The 21,368-nt window shown below is 50.7% G+C and overlaps 1 protein-coding gene across 9 annotated transcripts in view; it reads right to left on the reverse strand.

Moving 5' to 3' along the window:
• FRMD5 (FERM domain containing 5) overlaps positions 1-21,368 on the reverse strand; it is a 283,709-nt gene that overhangs the window by 78,585 nt on the left and 183,756 nt on the right. The window contains exon 1 of one of the 9 annotated variants that reach the window (XM_039491220.1): positions 16,660-16,696. The exons of the other annotated variants lie outside the window; for them this stretch is intronic. The gene's annotated coding sequence lies outside the window, so the exon portion shown is untranslated. Of the gene's footprint in view, positions 1-16,659; positions 16,697-21,368 lie in introns of those variants that run through there. 9 annotated transcript variants of the gene reach the window in all.

Raw genomic sequence — 21,368 nt, forward strand, 5'->3', positions numbered from 1 at the left:
TTAAAGTCTGTATTTGTCTATAACCAGCGAGGGCTTTAAAGACTCCATGCTGAAGAAACACCCACTCCTAAAAGGAACTTCTAAACGTTCTAATTCGTCGAAGCCTTGCTGAATTACAGCAGAACTCCTTTGGAAGAACAGGATGCACATCCGGTCCAACTGCCATTAAGAATGGGACAAGACACCTACGGAAAAGTAGCAATGTTTAAACCTCGTCTGTGTAATGGCATTGATTAGCTCTGCGTCCCAGCATGGCTGAACAGAATGTTTTAAGAGGTGTGGCTAGAGGTCTGTGCCATAGTATATTTTTTTGTGGTTCTTGTGATTCAGTCCCTCCCTGAGTCACTTCAGCTAGTCTGCCAAGAGGAATTGGTATTGGTTTTGGCCAGGTTCTTTACTCAGCTGTGTACAGGTGAAGGAGCTTCCGCTCTGCATGTGTTGCAGCATATACATCAAACACACGACAATGACTTTTGTAAGAAGCTGAATAGGCTGTCTATAAAAAACAACTTTTTGAACAACTACCATGTTTTGTAAGGTCCCGCGTGTGAAGACAATTTCTAAATACAGCGAGACTGGGAGTTACAGAGGAATTTTGAAGCATCATAGACCTAAAACTTGGTATATTTTGCAGTGGCAGGGGGTGAGCCGGGTTGGGAGCTGAGGAGGCGGCGGGCAGGAGCTGAGGAGGCGGCGGTGGGAAGTGGCGGTGAGCGGGCGGGCGGGCAGTGGCAGGGGTGAGGAGGTGAGCCGGGGTGGGGGCTGAGGAGGCGAGCCGGGGTTGGAGGCTGAGGCGAGCGGTGGGAAGTGGCGGTGAGTGGGCGGGCAGTGGCAGGGGTGAGGAGGTGAGCCGGGGTGGGGGCTGAGGAGGCGAGCGGTGGGAAGTGGCGGTGGCGGGCGGGCGGGCAGTGGCAGGGGTGAGGAGGTGAGCCGGGGCTGGGGGCTGAGGAGGCGAGCCGGGGTTGGAGGCTGAGGAGGCGGCGGTGGGAAGTGGTGGTGAGCGGGCGGGCGGGCAGTGGCAGGGGTGAGGAGGTGAGCCGGGGTGGGGGCTGAGGAGGCGAGCCGGGGTTGGAGGCTGAGGAGGCGAGCGGTGGGAAGTGGCGGTGAGTGGGCGGGCGGGCAGTGGCAGGGGTGAGGAGGCGAGCCGGGGGGTTGGAGGCTGAGGAGGCGAGCGGGCAGGGGCTGAGGAGGCGAGCGGGTGGGAAGTGGCGGTGGCGGGCGGGCGGGCAGTGGCAGGGGTGAGGAGGTGAGCCGGGGTGGGGGCTGAGGAGCGAGCGGTGGGAAGTGGCGGTGGCGGGCGGGCGGGCAGTGGCAGGGGTGAGGAGGTGAGCCGGGGTGGGGGCTGAGGAGGCGGCGGTGGGAAGTGGCGGTGAGTGGGCGGGCGGGCAGTGGCAGGGGTGAGGAGGTGAGCCGGGGTGGGGGCTGAGGAGGCGAGCCGGGGTTGGAGGCTGAGGAGGCGAGCGGTGGGAAGTGGCGGTGAGTGGGCGGGCGGGCAGTGGCAGGGGTGAGGAGGTGAGCCGGGGGCTGAGGAGGCGAGCCGGGGTTGGAGGCTGAGGCGGCGGTGGGAAGTGGCGGTGAGTGGGCGGGCGGGCAGTGGCAGGGGTGAGAGGAGGTGAGCCGGGGTGGGGGCTGAGGAGGCGAGTGGGCAGGGGCTGAGGAGGCGGCGGGTGGGAAGTGGCGGTGGCGGGCGGGCGGGCAGTGGCAGGGGTGAGGAGGTGAGCCGGGGTGGGGGCTGAGGAGGCGAGCGGTGGGAAGTGGCGGTGAGTGGGCGGGCGGGCAGTGGCAGGGGTGAGGAGGTGAGCCGGGGTGGGGGCTGAGGAGGTGAGTGGGCAGGGGCTGAGGAGGCGGCGGGTGGGAAGTGGCGGTGAGCGGGCGGGCGGGCAGTGGCAGGGGTGAGGAGGTGAGCTGGGGTGGGGGCTGAGGAGGCGAGCGGTGGGAAGTGGCGGTGGCGGGCGGGCGGGCAGTGGCAGGGGTGAGGAGGTGAGCCGGGGCTGGGGCTGAGGAGGTGAGCCGGGGTGGGGGCTGAGGAGGCGGCGGTGGGAAGTGGCGGTGAGCGGGCGGGCGGGCAGTGGCAGGGGTGAGGAGGTGAGCCGGGGGTGGGGGCTGAGGAGGCGAGCCGGGGGGTTGGAGGCTGAGGAGGCGAGCGGTGGGAAGTGGTGGTGAGCGGGCGGGCGGGCAGTGGCAGGGGGTGAGGAGGTGAGCCGGGGGGTTGGAGGCTGAGGAGGCGAGCCGGGGGGTTGGAGGCTGAGGAGGCGAGCGGTGGGAAGTGGCGGTGGCGGGCGGGCGGGCAGTGGCAGGGGTGAGGAGGTGAGCTGGGGTGGGGGCTGAGGAGGCGAGCGGTGGGAAGTGGCGGTGGCGGCGGGCGGGCAGTGGCAGGGGTGAGGAGGTGAGCCGGGGCTGGGGGTGAGGAGGTGAGCCGGGGTTGGAGGCTGAGGAGGCGAGCGGTGGGAAGTGGCGGTGAGCGGGCGGGCGGGCAGTGGCAGGGGGTGAGGAGGTGAGCCGGGGGGTTGGAGGCTGAGGAGGCGAGCGGTGGGAAGTGGTGGTGAGCGGGCGGGCGGGCAGTGGCAGGGGGTGAGGAGGTGAGCCGGGGGGCTGGGGGGCTGAGGAGGCGAGCCGGGGGGTTGGAGGCTGAGGAGGCGAGCGGTGGGAAGTGGTGGTGAGCGGGCGGGCGGGCAGTGGCAGGGGGTGAGGAGGTGAGCCGGGGGGTTGGAGGCTGAGGAGGCGAGCCGGGGTTGGAGGCTGAGGTGGCGGGCGGGCGGGCAGTGGCAGGGGTGAGGAGGTGAGCCGGGGGGTTGGAGGCTGAGGAGGTGAGCGGTGGGAAGTGGTGGTGAGCGGGCGGGCGGGCAGTGGCAGGGGGTGAGGAGGTGAGCCGGGGGGGTGGGGAGCTGAGAAGGCGAGCGAGGAGTCAGTGCCTGACCTGTTCTACTGATCTGGTCTGGCTCCCATCCCCTCTCCAAGGGGTGCTGCCTTCCACGCCTTCCTCAGTCACACCTCGTTCATTCAACAGGGCAATTGATTACAACCTTGGGGGAAGATCTTATTCTACTTCTAGCAAAAAGACATTTTTCTTTTACCTTAATTATACTACCTTAGGGGCTCGCTATAACATATTACCAAGGTTCAATACTGCTGTTTTGGTAGGGCAGCACTGAGGAAGGAGGGTTTGTTTCCGCGTGGGGGCATGCTGTGGGGGAGAGTATTTCAGGGTGGCTGGGCAGCGCTGTGGGAGTATTTCAGGGTGGCTGGGCAGCGCTGGGAGTATTTCAGAGGGGCTGGGCAGCGCTGGGGGTGTTGTGTTTCGGGGGCTTAGCGGCGCTCAGGGGTGGGGTTGGTGGGGCCGGGTGGGTTCGGCCCTCAGCTGTTTTCTTTGGAGTAATATGGCCCTTGCTGCTTTACGAGTTGTGCAGGTCTGTTTTAAAACATTCTCCAATCCACGGTTGAAAGGTTGTGGGTTTCTTTTGGGGGGAGGAGCCAATATTAGTGTAGGACCTACAAAAATATTTGTTGCTCTTGAACTTCCTTTGCTCTCCAGCATCACTTAACTAAGGATTGGTTCATATGTAGAACTGTACCCATTTAATCAACAGTGTGATTTATTATTGATTTAGTTAACCCAGTACATCATCCTCTGTGGACACCCTTGCATCCGTGTAAAGCTGGCCCATAACCATTTAGCAGGTGTCAGTACATTTACAGACACAAGCTAAGTCAATGTAAGCTGCTGTTTTAAAACAATATAGAAGTGTCCGCATGAGGGGGGTGGGGTTGCACTGATGTAACTAAACTCTTTTTTTTTAACTGATTTAAGATAAACTAGTGCAACTTGTGTGTGTAGACAAGCCCTAAGAAACACTATTCTCATCCCTCCCAACCCCCAAGTGCTATGGATACAGAGGCAGGTGCGTACAATGTCTATTTCTTGTGTTCTGTGCTCGGGAGAAAAACTAAATACTGGTGAAAAACCAAAAAGGGGTGTGTGTCAATTTCAAAATCCGTTAGGAACCGCAGGGGGAAAAGTCACCATTTACCAAATCGACAAGAGACAAGATTGGATGGGAAAGAAATTACAGTTCCAAATTCTGAGAGACCATTACAAATGATGGATTTTCAAGATAGAGCTCAGTAAAGTACTGTGCTAATGACTCATTCTGTGGTATATTTTGTGGAGAGGAATATAGTGTTCATCAGGCAAGGGCTAAGAGCACCTTGGAAAGCCAGGTTCAGTGTGAACAGGATGAGCACAAGCTTCCCCACCCTTCACTGCCAGTGCACCCCAGTTTGGAGTGCAGCACCCATGCCAGGCCAGTTTGGAGGCTAACCTTGCTGAATGGTGCTAGATTCCTGAGGTGCTTTCGTGGCTTTGCTAAAATGCTGCCTTCAGAGCCCACTATGAAGATCTACTCCAGGAACTCATGGAGCACCTTTCAAGTGTCTGTCAGCCATTTGCTCTCACCATCAGCGTCAAGAAAACAGCTGTATTAGGACAGGGGGTTCCACAAGACCCTTCAATTACCTTAAATGCAAACCAGCTGGAAGTCGTCCAGAAGTTCAGCTATTTAGGTTCGACAGTGACCACCAACCTCTCACTGGATGAAGAACTAAATGTTCGCATTGGAAAGGCTACTACCACCTTTAGCAGACTAACTAAAAGAGCCTGGAACAACTCAAAGCTGACCACCAACACCAAAATGCTAGTGTACCAAGGTTAAACAGTTTCCGCCTACGTTGTTTACGCCGCATACTCAATATCAAATGGCAAGATAAAGTCACCAACGCAGAGGTTCTTTGAAGGGCAAATTTACCAAGTCTGAGAGCCCTGCTCAAGCAAAGACGTCTGCGCTGGCTGGGCCATCTGAGTAGGTTGGAAGACGGACGCACACCCAAGGACGTGCTGTACGGGGAGCTATCAGAGGGAACAAGAACAACAGGATGGCCCAAGTTTCACTATAAAGACACATGCAAGCAAGATATGAAGGAATTTGGAATTGATCCTGACCGATGGGAAATCTTGGCAAGTGATTGTAACAAGTGGCACCATCGTCTCCATCGGGGCCTCAGAGTCCATGACAGAAGCTGGTCCCCACACAGCTTGAAGAGAAACGAGCCCGTAGGATGCCAGCAGCTCCCAACCAAGATACAGACATTCGCAACAACTGCTGAAGATCATTCAAATCTCAGATTGGACTACTCAGTCACGAGACACTGCAAACCATCTACATCATAAGCTGCAATTCCCACTGTCTTCCGCAGATGAAAAGATGCCAAAAAAAAAAAAAAAAGACTGATGCCGTTATGTTCCTTTTCACTTCTAACCTAATTAGAACCAGAACACATGGATCCCATGCGGTGCTGAGTGCTCTCAACACCCACTGAAGGTGTTCGTGGTATGCTAGTTCTGAAAGCACTCCAGCACCTCTTTGCCTTGCCAGACACACTCGGTAACCTGGCTGTGCTTGCGTTCTGAAGTCAGCATGAGCTGTGCTTTACTGCTTTTCATCTTGCGCAGATCAAATGTTGCTTCTGACAGCTGACAGGGCTCCTTTAAGATAACACAGGATCCTATTTTCCTACAAATCCATTTAATGAATATGTTGTTATCTGATCAAATAATCACTCACCAGAAATAGGCCAGGCAATCAGGGAACCCCTAGAGGTCTGTCTCTAGCATGTTTCTGGTGTTTGATACATTATGGTAAATGTCACTGCATTTTAAATCAATTGTGCTTCATTTAAAAAGTTAAGAAGTTCAGGCTGGAATTATGCAAATACTGAAATTATTTGCTTACTCCACATCAGCCTGCACTGGCTGCGGTGTCTGACCTTTCCAAAGAGCTAGCAACAAGCATCCCAGAATCAGGCTGGAGCAGTAATGGAAGGGCTTTCCCCTGCCCCTTGCAACAGCAGGCCTGTGTTTCCAAGTATAAACGCATGTCAGGGTCTATTCCATTTGCAAGTCTGCTGCATTTAATTGGCTCCCATCCTGCTGCAGCAGGTTACTAGTGTCTCATGCAGTCATAGAGGAAAGTCAGCAGTGATGGGGACAAGGAGAGGGACTCTGCTTGAGACACACGGGGTGTGAAGCTCCGGCTCCAGCAGAGAATGAGCCTGTGGAAATCCAGCTGCTGTGTCCAGGGGAGAATGGCAGAGTGACCTGGACACCAAGTGGAGTCCGCTGGTCATGGAAATCAGTGCTCGTTCTGTTCTGCTGCTTCGAAAAGCTTGTAACCTGGGGTGGTCACTTACTCTGAGCTTTCTTCAGAGACTCGTGTTGCTCCTACTGGGAAACTGTCACTCTGCTGTCCCTAGAATTCTCCTGCCTTGTGACCAGGCTGTCTCCTTTACAACCTTGCCGCATGGTCTTTCATTCTCTACTACTTTCCCTGTTCTGATACCTGCCTTACACACCTGCAGTCTGCACACTCCTCCAGAGGCAGAATTCTCTCCAGAGCCAGGGTCTGCGAGCACAGTCTTCGTACGCGGCGAGAACTTCACCGGCACTTTTTTATGATGATGCCATGGATGTTTCTGCTTGCCTACAAGGCTACTCTATGCAGTCTCATTCCTTCCCCCCACAGTTTCCTAGCCAGCATTCTCCTAAGGCCTGGCCTCCGCTGTAGACCTGAGTAATTCTTGACAGCTCTCTGTTAGCGCTGCACCAGTTGGTAACTGTTCTTCTTTCTTTCCACCCTTACCTGCCGGAACTCACTTGCAGCACAAACCGGTCTCACTGAGTCATGAACTAAGTTTAAATCAAGTCTGAAGACTCTCCTGTTGCAACCATTATTGATCTGTTTGTAAAGTGTCTGTGACACTGTCGTGAAGGGCGTTAAATGTAATGGTTGATTCAGAACATACCATTTGAAAAGACTGTTTCAACATATTGAGAACTGAGAGCTGAGAAAGACAAGTGAGTCCACTACTGTGTGTGCAGAACGTTTTAGAAAATTTGCATCTCTTTGCTGATTATGCAGTGGGTTATGTTGAAATATGCAGTGTGTGTGTGTGTGTGTGTGTGTGTATGTGTATGTGAGTTAAAAAAGACAGTGAGGAAAAGCTTCATTTGAACAGACAAGAATGTTTCAGAATAATTTATCAACAGCCACCTCCTCCCAGTGAAATTAGTCAAACCTGGGGGCACCAGCAGTCTGCCCTTTGAATCTAATTAACAGTGCACATTGCCATTAGCTAAAGTGTTAACTAGAGTCTGTGTAACCATGAGCCACATTTTATGTGAGTTTCAAAACATTGAAGGACCAGTAAACTGGTTTTCAACTTTGTTCTAATTATGGTAACACAAAATGGAACTGGAGCAAGTTTTGTGAACAAATCCACATACACAAATTTGAGAGGTTCCTATCTATGAGTGCTGCCCATCCCCTTCCGCCCAGGCCAAAGGCCCCCAAGCACTGTAGCCATGACCTACATGGCAGAGGGGCCCCTCCTCGGCCAGAGCTGGAGCCCGTCCCCCAAGGGCAAACTAGAAATAACACTGCTCCTGAAAGCATATGCTTAACATGTGCAGGGCTTTCCCACACAGGAGGAAACCACAGAGAACGTGTGTAGGGCATGTTTGTCAGAGGAAATCATGTCTGTTCCATCGATTTAGGAGTGGGTGGGTGAGATTCTGTGGCCTGCGTTGTGCAGGAGGTCAGACTAGACGATCATAATGGTCCCTTCTGACCTTAAAGTCTATGAATCTATGAGACTTAGCTCTCTGTAGTGCTCATCCTTGTATCATCTAGCACCCCTACCTGATCGGAGAATTTCCTGTGGACTCCTAGGGGAGCAGGATTGGGCCCTCGGCACTGCGCTCTGTTCTGCACTAGCGTTCAGAAATGAGAGGAAAAGGCTGTTGAGCCACCTTTCCCCTTCATTGGTTTGCCATGAATACAAAGGACCACATTTGTTCCTGGTGTAACTCCACTGGCTCCTGGAGAGTTACACCAGGGATTTACCTGGCCCAGAGTGACAGAAACCACATCAGCTGCTCTCCCTGGGGACGGGGAGCTGCGAATCGCACTTTGTACATGTTTGTTTTCTCTCCGATGAGTTTCGTCTGTGACAATCTGACTAGCACAATAAACACCCCCATTCACTAACGTATGCAAGAGGCAGCTCAATATAAAAATTCCCTCCTCTGATAGCAGCAGCAACACACCAATGCCACAGACGCCCTGAAGCTGCGATGGCCGGCAGTGTGCACAACGGAACCCACGGCCAGAATGGCATCAACTAATGTCTAGTCCTCACCATTGCTGCTTCTTTATGAAGCTTTCCTGAAGGTCTCTGTGAGCTCCCTGCAGGGCCTCTGCCGCTAACCTCTACTACAGACGATTTGGTGTTCATCCCTCTCACACATATCGATAACACAGAACATAAAAACCTGGGCATGGATGCTAGTCAGCACTTCGCTCTATTTACAAACACTGCAGACGTTCAAGGGAGGAGTTAAATATTTATAAATCCAGCCTGTTGTCTCCCACTCTTGTATTTTCTGGCTGGAGATACTATGTGCCTATCCCCTGAAGCCCATTAGAGAAATCTCCATTGACAGCACTGAGACTCAGCAGTAAAGAAGAGCAGATCCACAGCTACATCTCTGCCTGCTTCTGGTCTCATCTAGCCAAGTGACACTGCCCCAGCTTATGGCACTGGCGTTCAGGCCGCAGAGTTCAGATCTGGAATTGGATCTGTGACCAGGTGCCTGGGACAGGCCACGCTGATGGCCGACTATCCCCAAAGCTGGTGGTTTGCGCTATAATTAGATTCACCCAGCGAATAACAAAAGAGCTTCTGCAGTACCAGAGTGGTTAAACCAGAAGCCAAACACCATCCCCTGGAGGCATTCCAGCCCCTGGCTCCCATCCAGGCAACCCAATCTAATATAGTGAGAGGTTATGGAAAACCCATTTCACCATAGGTGAGGTTCATTCTAATCCCAAAGGATCAGACACTTACTTACCCCCACGTCAAGATGTATCTCAGAGCTTACCCAAATATCACGGTGTCAGCCAATCTTCAGTAAACCAACTAAAGATTTAACAGTAAATGAGCAGAGAGTTATAAATGGCTAGTAGATCATATACATTCAAATGATTGCAAAGTCCTTGTATCAGGTGTGTAGCAGTGATGGCAGAGACGGCTGGCTTATAAAGTCTGTCTGGTACCATCCAAAAGATTGGAAGGTGGATCCATAGTTCAAGATGCTCCTTTTATTTGTAAATCCAGAGTCCAGAGAATTGGAGCAGGAAAGAGGCAAGATGGAGATGTCTCAGGTGTCTTTTTATAACCTCTGCCATGTGCATGGAAATTTCCTGTCCCAAACAAAGCCCATAGCCCTGGTGAATGGACGGTTACTGTCTCCAGATGGAGTCTGGGGTCACATGAGCCTATCATATGTCCTTTCATGGTTTGTTGAATCACAGGGGGTGGCCATTGGCTCCTCACTGTCTGAGGCATCCGCAGGAAGAGTTATCTGGGTGGGATGAGTTTCTTCGGTGACCCATTGGGAGAGTGGAGTGTCCTTGATGGGCCATCAACCCCTAGCTGTCTAGCCCTGTTGTAAATGTATCTGGAGGGTGTCACCCAGGAATACAACACAGGTCTAAGACACAAGTCCACAGCCAATATTCATAACTAAGGCTATAAAGATGATATGTGGATTTAACCAGGATGGTCATAGTTGACAGACTGTAACTTTTCCATGGACACCTTACATCAGCAGTTCTCAACCCCTAGGCCGCATGCGGCCTGATTAGGACACAGCTGCAGCCCAGCTGTGTGCTAAAGGCCACCAGGCCATACAGTGGGGTCCAGGCTGCCCGGTGGGGGTCTGGGGTTGTCAGCTGTGGAGTGGTCTCTGGGCAGCAGGCTCTGGGCTAGGGGTCTGTGGGGAGGGTTGGGTGAGGTGTGCTTGGTTCTCAACCTGCAGCCTACAATGATAAATAGGTTGAGAACCACATGGTACACTTTGTACAAGATTTATGGTAATTGTATAATTGTGGTAATATCAATGATATAAATGGTCATCTCTAATCATACGGGATCCATCCAGACTTTCCCAGAGTTCAGGAGTGGTCAGATCTAGGATTCTGATTCCAGACTCTCTCTAATTTTGGGGGAGGAGAACTCACATCACTTCCCAAGCAATTTCCAACTCCGGTGCAAAAGTCACACTTAAGCATCAGAAATGAGACACTCTCAAAACTTGGCTTGGTATCAGCTATTAATTTGGCTGTATGACACCTCCTTGCTCATGATAATTACATTTAGTAATTCCAGCTGCAGCATTATCTCCAGCTCTAGCATATAACTTCAATATTAATGACACTATAAAAGTAAAATTCCACTTCCACGTGCAATATCAGAGCCCTACCTAACCATACTCAGTGTATTCCAAGAATGAAATTTTAAATGCGATTCTGGGGCTGTCCAAGCCGACAGCTGCATAATCTCAGAGCCTTCCATCAGCAGTTGCGTCAGCAGTTTATCGTGCTGGATGGGCTCTGATACGACATCACCACAGGAGTTTAGAATAGCTAATCCAATGATACTTTAAACTCTGGGGAGAATTAACTGGCCAACTTCATTGTAGCACCACAAAAGGACTAAAACTTTCTTAGAATGTCAGTGAATCAGGTTCCCTGAAAGTGAATTTGCTACTTCAGTTGCCTGTCCTGACCCTCTTCCTTCACACTCTGCTTCAGTGAGGAAAGGAGAGACTCACGCAAAGAATGGTAAATGGTCATCTGCCAAGACAGCACTTCAGGAACTGGTTACCAACCCCATGACATCCCTGTGTATCAAAGGAACTCGCAGGATTGCCCCTCTGTCACTCTCAGGCACACAAAGACGACTCAACAGAGAAGGAAGTTCATCACCAAATACAAACTCTTTCCATTACACAGGCACCATTACCGCTGCTCCTGACGCAGACCCTGCACTCTTTCCACACCTTTAACCTTCTCTGCAGTAAATCTGCCCATCAGTCTATGTTTGAATATTATGCTCATCACCATGGTATCTGCTCGCGTGTGTTGCATGATGAACTGCGATAGGGTAGGGCCTCCTGTCTCTCTAACTACTCCTGAAGTTCCACACACAGTGGGCACCAAGCCGAGTCACCCAGACATCACAGTGATGGAACAAATAAATGGCTGTCATAATAGACTGATTAATTAACACAGGACACACCTCTTCCCACAAGGCACAGCTGTTCCCAGGATTTACTACATGGTTCAGTCCCCCAAGGACATAGCCAGGGAGCTGAGTGAGGGGTAAGGGCTGGAGAGCAATCTCACATACACACGCACATGGAGGGGTTTAGCAAAATTAATCTGCAATAATCTGTTGACATAAGTCTTGATCGAGAAAAACTCCCTTTGACCTAATGGTGCAGGATCAGGCTGCCAGGGAGCTCTGGGCAGATTGTTTCCCCCAGGCTGCCAGTGTCCATTGTCACACACTGCTCTCCATTATATCAGTATGAGGAGCACGACATAGGCAGTCAGGCCCAGTGGTCTGAGTTGGGAGCCAGAAAGTGGAGCTGGGGTGGGATGGGGTGTCAGAATTGGAGACAGAGTCAGAAGTCAAACCAAGGGTCAAGCCAGAGTCAGAGACCAGGGGAGGGCAGAGGAGCAGAGACCAGGAGCAAGGCAGGGACCAGGCATGGAGGAGGATCTGGGATAAGAAGGCAGGCACTAGGACCGGACAGGAAGACAGTGCTCAGGAGTCAGGCGAGGAGACAGGGTCAAAATGGCAGCCAGTCGCAGACACCCCTGCTTGCTCAAACAGCTTCCTGTGCCTCCTTCGGGCTTAAGTAGTGTGTCCGAGCCAATCGGTGGGGCTGTATGTCTCCGCCAATCAGGAGCGGTGTGGGCGGAGCCCTTGAAAAGCTAACTCCAGTGGCTCCGGCAAGCTGCTGGGTGGTGGCCACCGTCTGAGCACTGGGGACCCGGGTGCCTGGGTTGGGGACCTGTGATCCCTCGTAATCTGGTACACCACTGTCTTTCACAGGTATCAAGTGATCAGGGTGAGGAGGCCATGTGGCTTGGCCCTGAAATCAGCAGAGAGGGAGCTCACCAAGTAGCAGCCTCCTGCCCTCCAGTGAGTTCCTCCACACACAGTCGTTTTGTCATGGCCTCGTCATAACACGCGCCACAAGGGGGAACCAAGCCCAGGAAACAGGTCTGGCAAGTGGCGGATGAAGGCTCAGAACTGGCAGCTCAAGCCCAGGTCTTGTGGGAGAGCTGCTGTTTCTGTGCATGTCAAGTTAGACTAAAAGGACTTATTTGTTGAATGCAAGATCTCCGTGCATTAATGGGAAGAGGAACAGGCCCAGTGTTGTATGTAATGCAATCTTTCAACCTTCCCAGATGATCCTCCTTCACTGGCTGTGTGGCTGGCTTTCATCACCAGTTGACATAACCCTGACTTCATTACACTGTAGAGCACGGCATTCATTCATTATTAATTATTATCATCATAGCACTTAGGAGCCCGGTCATGGACCAGGCCCCGCTGTGCTCGGTGCTGTACAAAGAGATCCCCAGACCCACAGCGTGCTTTCTTCTCTCCACACCATACACCACTCCAACACAGAGTTACACAGAGACGCGCATCTCATTAGAGCCAGTGCAGTTAGTGTCTGTGGCTCTCTCCCCCTGCTACTGCACAGAGGGAAACTGACTATCAGACATGAGGCAACAAGGGCACAGTGTTAAATAAAATACATCCTGCTTCAGAGCCTAGTAAATCTTCAACAGGTTCAGTTTCAGTCACTAAAGTCAGCGTGTGGGAAGAGGCTGTTATCAATCTGTACAGAGTAACGTAGATTCATAGATCCCAAGGCCAGAAGGGACTGTTGTGATCATCTCGTCTGACCTCCTGGGTGACACAGGCCAGAGACTTTCCCCAAAATCACTCCTAGAGCAGAGCTTATAGGAAAACTGTGATGGAGAATCCAGCATGACCCTTTGCAAACTGCTCCCAGGGTTAATTATTCTCGCCGTTAAAAATGTACACCTTATTTTCAGCCTGAATTTGTCTAGCTTCAGCTTCTGATTGCATCAGACCTCTCTCTGCTAGGTTAAAGAGCCCATTATCGAATATTTGTTCCCCAGGTAGGTACTTACAGACTAGGATCAAGTCACCCCTTCACCTTTCCTTTGTTAAAGCGAAAGCTAAATAGATTGAGCTCCTGGGGTCCACCACTAAATGAGGCACAGCCCTCATCCTTGCTAATTATCCAGGCGCCTGGAAGCCTCTAACCATTCATTCCCCTCTGTTGATACCTCCGGAGTGGAAGGCTGGGAGAGAGATGGTGACCGCTCTGTCCCTTGCCATGAATCTTTTACTGTCCAGCCTCAAGTGAGGACGTTGTGCGAGGTGTGGGAATCCCACTACTTTACATGCGATGGCATCATAACAATGCAACGCATTCTGCAAGTGTCAAGTGATGCTTCTCAGGATGTCTCTGGCCTCCCCGTTTGCTTCTTTCATCTCACACTTCACCTGCTGTCACCTTTCAAGTGCAGCTAAATTGTTTGTTGCGTTCCGAATGTCACTGCAGTTTGATGACACTGGAAAAACATGCAATTGAACTGACAGACTGGCAGCGATTAGCGTTAACCATAACTTTGCGCTGCAATTGCAACAATTGTGTCTAGAGACGAGACAAGCAGTTCTGACAAAGCAGAAATGGAGTCAAACCCTTGCCCGAGCCTTGTACAGGACATAACAAAACTCTGTAATGTAAGGGCCAATTCTGACCTCGCTCCCACTGGGGTGACTCAGGAGTAACTGTACCCACGGAAGTCTGATTCAGCCATGGATCCTTTCAGCAGCTGCTTTTCCCTAATCAATCTTTGCTGCAGCACAAACGAAACAAAAAATCCAACTTCCTGTGCAAGACTGCAAACAGTAAGAAGCCACCTTCACTCAATCAGTTTGACAATTATTATAAATTGCTGATCGCACACTTGTGAATGACAAAGGTCCTGCAGACAGACTGCTACTGGGCTACTGTGCACCAAGGGGCACTCAATCAGTTGCTATCATTAGCACAGCTGGAAAAATTACAGTTTAGCAGTCACCCACATAGCTTATGCCAGCATAACGTACAGACTGATGTTGGAAGTGGCTGGGAGAAATCCTAGAATTTCTTGTTACCCGTTACAATATTAGACAAGGATGGAAAAAACACAATTTTAAGACACTTCCTAGAGCATTTTAAGCAACAAAGCTCAGCTTCTTGATTAGCTGCTGCAGTAACCTCTGCAGCCTACACGGACAAATTTCTGCATCATAGATAAACATACTATAACATCCCAGCCATAAAAATTACTAAACATCTGGCTGCGATTCTTTGCGTCAGCTGCAGACCCTCTGGAGCCCTGACAGCTCGTAGGTCTCTGGCCATGAAATCACCCCACAGGACCTAGAATGTGTTTAACCCCATCAGTTCACTTCAATGCACAAAGTAACAGCAAGACAAAAGAGGAAAACCACAGCAGAGACAGCGTCCTCAGATATGGAATCTGCTAGAGAGGCCAAAGCAGCAAATTTCACAAACCTTCTACTCCACCCTGGCCCGGCTCAAAAGAAAAGTTCAGAGGTGTCCATGTGTGCGGCTGAGGTTCAGCCCTGTCTGTAGTACCTCACTAACCGTTCCCCACAGACTGCTGGGTACAAAGCCTTAAATATTAAAACGATAAGAGCAGGAAAAGACCAACTCTGCACAGCAAGGTCTAAACCCAGACGATTTTTTAATTCCTCGGGTGTGCTTTAGTCTGTGGGCTTTTGATTCTGATCAGAATGAGATATACAAATCTCCCACCCACAAGGACAGGTCTCCAGCTCCCCTCTAGTCAGCACCAGACAACTGTGCATTAATTTATCTGAGGCCTGCACTGTACTGTATGTAACATCTTCCCACCAAGGAGCTCTTCTCCATGATTCAAGCTAGCAGCATGAACACAGATCAAGGGACAATCACACACCAAGAGAGCTCTTCCTGGGGAGTACGGCAGCTATCGTTCAAAAGGTGATTGCGTAAGGCTGGTGCATGTAACAAGATGAGGGTTTGTGCATAAGAGAACACGGTGCTAAGGGCGCCTTAGCTGCACTCTTAGCTCAAGCTACAACTTTAGTTTTGCCCCTAACCCAACTCCGGATCCCCACTCCCATCTCTAAAGGTGCTTTCAACCTGAGCTAGCGACTGGGTCTGGGGGGAGCTACCCTGCTGTGTTTCGCATGCTAGCTGGATCAAAGCCAGCGCATGTCCCTGCACCTCCAGCTGCAGTGTAGATGCACCCCGAGTAAAAGGTGGCCTCGGGAGGCAGCAGTGGGTAGTGGTCAGTGGCAGGGCTCCAGCGGAGACACTGATTTGCGGCATGACCTAGGTTCCCCAATCTATAATCGGGAATAATTTACCCACCCCCCAGGGAAACTCTGGGGATTGATTTGACAGTGTCTGAGAAGGGCTTGGAGGGTTTCCGTGGAACTGCTCAAGTTCGGCGCATGCTGCAGGTCCTGGCTGAACAGGGCCCCGAAGGGCCGTGCAAACATTAAGTGCAGCTAAGATGTGGCCACTGTATTTAATGCCTTTTTTGTTCCCTCTTAAGCAACCAAACGTCTTTACAGCTCTAAGGGGCTTATTTAGAGAAGAGTGAGGGGGGATTTGTTAGCAGCCTTCAGCTACCTGAAGGGGGGTTCCAAAGGGGCTGCTCTCAGTGGTGGCAGATGACAGAACAAGGAGCAACGGTCTCAAGTTGCAGTGGGGGAGGTTTAGGTTGGATATTAGGAAAACCTTTTTCACCAGGAGGGAGGTGAAGCACTGGAATGGGTTCCCTAGGGAGGTGGTGGAATCTCCTTCCTTAGAGGTTTTTAAGGCCCAGCTTGACAAAGCCCTGGCTGGGATGATTTAGTTGGGGATTGGTCCTGCTTGGAGCAGGGGGTGGGACTAGATACCTCCTGAGGTACCTTCCAACCCTGATAGTCTGTGATTTACCTGAGGAGGGATTTAAATAATCTTAAAAGGAAGTGAAATGTGAAGAAAAAGTTGTCAGACCCCAGCTGAAAAATGAGACTGGGGGGAGGGGAGGGAATCCCGTTTTTCCAATGACGCGTGTCTCAAGTATCCATTATTGATAGTTTCTTTGTTCCGTTCCACCCATCCCATGGCTGGGATCCTCAGCAGAACAAGCAGCGTCACAGCTACAGAACTACAGGACACCTGCTACCCGCCTTGTAACTCCTTTATTTAAAGGAATTTGGATGACACACAAACAGGGCATGTGGGTTCCCAACACTTCTGTTACGGACTGGCCAAGCGAGGCCTTGCAGAGCTGACTCCGCCCCCCCCCCCCCCCAATGCTTTAGGCTTCTGCTCTGTCACCCGGGCAGTTCTGAGGGAGGAGCGGTGCAGGAGCCTCTCTAGACGAACTGCGAGTCAGACGGTGGCTCCCAGAGCCCCCTTCTTATGCTGGGGGTGGTAATTTACTGCGGCCTGCAAAGGAAATGGTGCCATGTGCTACCCCTCTGCTGGCCCGTGTGTGATGGGCTGGAGCCATGATTCTGCTCCCTCTCCTCTACACATCCGCACTCGGCAAGGAGGATCCTCGCCCGGGGGGGGGGGGGTAGGGGAGGGGTTGTAATCACCTTCCTTCCCTTTATGGCTGGATGGGAGGTGGGTCCTGGAACTCTGACCTGTGGCAGCAGACACGAGTGACAGTCCAGGAAAGGCTGAGACCCACCAACTGAAATTCTGAAACCACCACCAGCCCCCTAGATCTGAGTGAGTTATTACAGGAGCTCTCAGGGAGCAGGGCCCCCTTGTGTTGGGCACTGTCCATTCACACCTAACGAAACGACGATCCCTGCCCCAGTTTACAGCTCCGGCAAACACTCTGAACCCCTCCGACGCTGGGAACGTCTGTGAGATCAATTAGAGCCACGCCAAAAGCCTGGATCCAAATGCCCCAAACTTTAGTAAGGTTTAGAGCCAAAGCTGAACCCGGCAGCTTGGACTCATCTCTAGCTGGAACTCGCTCTCTAGCTAACATGGTCACGAGCTGGTTAGAGACACTGTCCAGCGTGGCAAGAACAAACCCAAGAATTCCTGGCTCCCAGAGTGCTCTTCCCACTCGGACGCGTGGCTATTTAACAAGAACTGCACAAAAAGTGTATTAAACAGCCACAGCTTTAAGCACCTTCCCCACTGTAACAACTGTGGGCAAATGAATGAGCTCTGCTAATGCCCCCCTAAATGTGAGGCAAGGAATTAAAGGGAAAACAAGCCCCCTGGGCTACTAGTTAGAAAATAATAAAATTTTCAATGTGTCCACATTTACTGGCACTAGAAACGTATGAGAGGGGTAGCCGCGTTAGTCTGGATCTGTAAAAGCAGCAAAGAGTCCTGGGGCACCTTATAGACTAACAGACGTATTGGAGCATGAGCTTTCGTGGGTGCATCTGACCAAGTGGGTGTTCACCCACGAAAGCTCATGCTCCAATACATCTGTAGGTCTATAAGATGCCACAGGACTCTTTGCTGCTGGCACTAGAAAAGGTGTTCTGTGAAACGAGTCTTGCCTTGCTTGTCCCTCGGAAAAAGTATAATGACTTCACACTGGAGATGATGCCACCACAAGCTAATTGTAGCCTCCAACTTTTTTCCCTTTGGCTTTCCCAGATGAATAAGCATCAAACTGGCAGATGAGGAGGAAAAAACAGCAAGAGAGTTCAAAGATTACTCTGCACGTTTAGTCTGCGGTTGCAGCGTTCACACGGTAACAATGCTATCCGGGGCCCTGGCCGTGGCTGCGCTGGCTGATAGAAAAGGCAAGGCAGCGATATCGACACGGTTACAGCATTAGCACTCTGGCCTGCGTTCACTAGTTCCACTCACTGAGGATGCTCGAAGCATCTCACATGAAAATTGCCAGCCGCAGTGTCTCACGTGTGTTACAAGCTAATGAGCACTAATAATGGGATTTGGGATTCTAATCACTACTCCACTGTAATAACACTTAGACCAGCATCATTTACTACTAAACAGCTTTCTAGCAAACCACTGAAAGGCCACCTGTGCTGAGAGACGCAGATGAAATGCCAGAATATGAAGACTGCAACTGCAAGTCTCACCAGCTGTCATGCAGAGGGAGAGAGAGAAGCAACTAACTGACAGGGTTCTTTCCTCTCCATATCCCAATCCAAAACCAAGTGGGCCAATGGCTCTGAAAATATCCATTTCAGCGAGCTCTGGCATGGTAACACCCGGGCCTCTGCAGGAAGCCAGATGGTGGGGTGGTTCTTTCTAACACAGCCCTGCAATCAGGCCCCTTGCAGTCGTTGGCAAGCCCTGCTTTGGTAGGCTGGATTGCCATCAGGGTCGAAAATCAGAAGCGTCCTCGCTGTCACTCTGCCATGGATAAAACAAGGTTCTGCTTTAGAAGGGAATCGGACACTTCCAGAAGAGGGTCCAATGTCTTTTCTCAGAGCCTGAACTGGAACGAATGTCAGCAAGACAAAACAAGAACAGAGCGGTGGGGGAACAAAATTCACCCAGCTGCCTAGCTATCCGCAGAGCACATATCAGTCCAAGAAAAACCACCATCCTGCTCTCTAGTCCCTTCCATATGCAGGGGATTTAGCCACACAATTCCCAGAAGTTTTAACAGAGTCAAGCGAGGTTTTTATATACAACAGCATAACTGCTGGGCTCCCTTCTCATCTCCGCCACTTTCACTCGTGTGGGAGTCCTGAGCTGCTGTCATCCCCACGTTTATTTGTTAACGTTTCATGTATTGATCTTTTCGTGTATTGATCTTTTCGGATCAAAACCAGGTGATAAGTGGGTTGAGGGAGCTTGTTAGAACAAGATGGTTATTCTCCTTTGTGACACATGATGTGGAACTTGAGGACTGTTTGATCAATCCAAGGCTAAGCAGTGAATCACCACTGTTCACTGACGAACCTTCATGGGTGAATAGGCCCCAGTGTGTATCAGACCCCCTGGCAGTGGCTTACAAACAATGTAATCACACCAGCATTACTGCTGCTCTCCCACACTCAGACGATAGCCTGTCTTCTTACCGGTTATCCCCAAAACAAAAGTTGAGATACCTCCTGCTTGAGCTTTTTATACTGTGAAGTGAATGCACTTCTTTCCATTTCACGCGCGTGTTCCAGGCCTGATCTAATAAACCACAACCCTGTGCAGCAGATACCTCACCAGTTATACAGAGGGGGAAACTGAGGCACATTGAGATGGCTTTTCTTAATCATAGCAGGAAACAGTGATAGTCAGAAACTGGACTTAGAAGTCTTAGCTGCGTGTCCTTTGCTGTCATCAACAGATAACACTGATTTGTAGGTGCAAAGTGTTATCTATTGATGACAAAGTGTAGGTGCAAAGTGTTATCATTATGCTGAATCAAGAAGAACCGTGTATTGGGTTGGAGAGTCATAATTCTGGGTATCTTGTGCCTTGGTGGGGTTCAGACAGACAGATCCTACCTGCTGTTCCAACACATCTGACTATGTGGAATTCTACTCGTCCAGGGATTACGGCGCGTGGAAGTCTGCACAGAGGTTCTGAGCACATCCAGGAGGTTATTTTAAAATTGTTCTTTGTGTGTGAATCTCAACTGTGCATTTTTGTATTTTAAACATTACATTTAAAAGGGAAAGGAAGAAGACGCGAAGAATCCCTTTGAGTAAGTGAATGAGAGATGAGACAATCTTTGCTAATTTGTCTACTGTGTAAATACAGTTCCCAATCAATGAAAACTAACCAGTTCTTAGGGAAGTTTTCAGGCAAGTACTTAAAATGCAACAGTGCAAATTCACTGCTGTAATGAGAGTAAAATTATCTTTTATTTTTCACTTCAGAGCCTTAGGAGTATTGATGTGAGACAGCAATAAAAAACAAGTACCTGCTACTCAATTGGTGTTTTAATATACAGCAGAAGCAGCTTTTCCTTTGACCAGGAGCCTGGTAGATCTAAGAAATGCTGGTGTTGCTGGACACTGACAAAGGCTAGCACAAGAGGAGCGAGCGTGCGTTTGGGGACAAGGTCCGAAATCCCTCTAGCCACGCTGGAGCACTCCTCTTTTGAAGGGCTAATGATATTTGCATAACCAATAAACACATGACAGGAGCTATGCGCCATCAAGAATAGCTGGCAAAGGACGCTCCAGCTCACAATACAATTACAGCTTGGCTGTAATTCTTTCACTCTTTTTTAATTAAACAAACCAGAAGATGTTACAATCCTCAAGTCTTTAACACCATGCAGATGTGCAACGTAACCCCTGTTTAGTGACAGAGGCGTTGGCACATGACAGGCCTGTAAAAGCAGGTAAAACTAAGGACACAGATTGGACCAAGGTATCTCTTTGTTGCGTTACGGAGCCAGGGATCTCTAATCCCAGCTTTGACAATGACTCCATCTGACACCTCATGCAAGTCACTTAACCGTGTCCTGCCTCGGTTTCCACATCTGTTAAATGAGGATAATAATGCTGACTCATCTCACACGAGGGTTTGGAAACTGCTTGGAAGATGGAAACCACCATGAAAACCCTACAGTTTTCTGTTAGCGTGAGCCCGATTCTCCTTCTATATGCACCAGTTCTTCAACGGTGTCTTGATATGTCCAGCTCCAGCCCGAGCTCTGGGATCCTCCCACCTTGCAGGGTCCTCGGGCTTGGGCTCTCTCCCAAGTCCCAATGGCTACACTGCAGTTAAACAGCCCCTTAGCCCAGGTCATCTGGCACGGGCCAGTCACAGGTTATTAACTGCAATGTAGACAGACCCCAAGGCAAGCCGCCAGTGTGAGGACTCGGGGAAGGAGCACTAGCTAAAATCTTGTATTAGGGGATGACTCTGAGCTTCCTCTCCACTTGCTCTAGGCCCTTACGATGGGAGCAGGGATTTGCAAAATCTGGGCAGCGAGCACTACCCTAGGCACTGAACCAGATTCCTGTTTTATCCTGGGTACCTGGCGTGGTTAAAGGATAAGGGGGGTTTGGGGTGTTTTGTTTGTGTTCTGAAGTAAAAAGAAAGGCAGAGAAATTACAGAACCAGCGTGCACAGAAGGATGAGGAACACCTCAAACACACCTCAGGGCTACCCAACTCCCAGCGTAATCCATGGCAAAACGCGCACTGACTTCAATGGAAGCAGGATCATTCCCTCAGCTAGCTTGTTTTCTGAACACACCCTCAGACACAAAAACCCCACAGCCTCCAAGTTCCAGATTTCTAAACATGCTGGATGAGGTGGACACTGGTTTTTTTGTAAGGCGCAAACGTTTGCTATGTTGTAAGTGACCGGAGTGGAAGTAGCTTGTTCTTAGACTCTC

The sequence above is a fragment of the Mauremys reevesii genome, linkage group 10 (assembly GCF_016161935.1).
Source record: "Mauremys reevesii isolate NIE-2019 linkage group 10, ASM1616193v1, whole genome shotgun sequence".
Classification (NCBI taxonomy): domain Eukaryota; kingdom Metazoa; phylum Chordata; order Testudines; family Geoemydidae; genus Mauremys; species Mauremys reevesii.